Raw genomic sequence first — 1,601 nt, 5'->3', positions numbered from 1 at the left:
TTGCTCTCGATTTTTAATTGCATCTCCTGCTCGGCAAAGTTAGCCCTTACTTTTGCGGCTTCCGCTTTTGCACGTGCCATGATGGCTGCATTACTGACAGACAAGGATTTGGAGGAACCAGAGACTTGGGACCTTGTTTTGTATGAGGATATCGTTTTCTGTGACATGGTGATCTGGTAGAGATGTTTGATTGTGTAGAGACTGCTGTAATGCTGTCTGCAAGTAACTGTTCAGACTGTGTCGCAGATCTCTGAGGAGTCAGTATCTTTGAACTGTTATGAAGCTGCTTGACTGTGAAGAGACTGTTGTGTTGCCTTATAAGCGTGGCTGCACTGACTTGTACAGGTTTCTGTGTAGTCAAATGGCGGTACTCCTATTGCTGAGCTGCCATAGTTGGTAGACTGTATAGAAACTGTGTGGCTGTCATATGCAGATAGCTGTGGCTGGCAGTGTAACGGCTCTGTAAGTCAGTATATGTCCCCACTGCTGACAGGCAATGATTTACTGACGGAGTCAGTGTAAGAGAGTCCATCTGCTTGTAGCATTCGATGTTTTACTGTTCAGCCTCTCACTAAGCCCTTTCTGGCAAATTTGAAGCCTACAGTATAACCACCTTTACTTTTCAATAATCTGTTCAGAAGAGGTGTTTGTAGAACGGTGTTTTATTATTCAGTAAAGGGATCACAGATATGATGCGTTGATTTGATGTACAATACGATATGATGATGTGTGATAATGAGGTAAAACTGTTAATGAAACAAGAATATGCAATTATGATATGCATGTGAAAAGCAAAATGGATATACACAAGTACATATAACATGGGCTGTGCAAACATGTGATTACATGTGCAAGTATAAACTACAGTGCAGCTAACATTACTCACTGGCTAAACAGGTTGAGATGAGACATTTAATATACAAACTCACCATCGAATGCTATATGAGAGTTGGACCCATGTAAAGCATGACTGTCTGGGACCATGAGGGAAGTAGAAAGGCTGATCCCAGCTTCTTCATCCCAGAATGCATTGCAAGACTGGCTACAAGAGGCTATGAGGGTCAAATTAATTGATGGGACTGACCACTAGATGGGGCAATAATACAACTTTCTGTAGTAAAGGTAATCAGATCTACACAAAGCAAATGCTGAAGGCATGACAATGGATGTGCAGTGCTGCCGCTGCATGGTCAGATTCCCTGTCAGAAAATATTGACACCCTAGACAGGGACACTATTCTGCTAACCATAGAGCATATTAAAGACTCAGTCTTATATATGAGAGATGCACAGAGGGAGATCTGCCGGCTGGCATCTAAAATAAGTGCATTGTCCATTTCTGCTAGGAGAGGCTTATGGACTCGGCAGTGGACAGGGGATGCAGATTCCAAAAGGCACATGGAAGTTTTGCCTTATAAGGGTGAGGAGTTATTCGGGGATGGTCTCTCGGACCTAGTTTCCACAGCAACAGCTGGGAAGTCAGCATTTTTACCCCATGTTCCCTCACAGCCTAAAAAAGCGCAGTTTTATCAGGTACAGTCCTTTCGGACCCAGAAAAACAGGCGAGGAAAAGGCGGGTCTTTTCTGTCCAGAGGCAGAGGT

General features: G+C 43.5%; 1 long non-coding RNA gene across 1 annotated transcript; it reads right to left on the bottom strand.

Annotated features, from left to right (window-relative positions):
• Positions 1–644: 644 nt before the first annotated feature.
• LOC134935207 (uncharacterized) lies at positions 645–1,143 on the bottom strand. The gene is made up of 2 exons (XR_010179985.1): positions 930–1,143; positions 645–746 (listed from the first exon to the last, which is right to left on the bottom strand). It is a non-coding gene; the product is annotated as an uncharacterized LOC134935207 (long non-coding RNA).
• Between the last annotated feature and the right edge of the window lie 458 nt (positions 1,144–1,601).

Source organism: Pseudophryne corroboree, chromosome 6, assembly GCF_028390025.1.
Source record: "Pseudophryne corroboree isolate aPseCor3 chromosome 6, aPseCor3.hap2, whole genome shotgun sequence".
Taxonomy (NCBI): Eukaryota; Metazoa; Chordata; class Amphibia; order Anura; family Myobatrachidae; genus Pseudophryne; species Pseudophryne corroboree.
This window is presented reverse-complemented; position numbering and strand designations above follow the sequence as displayed.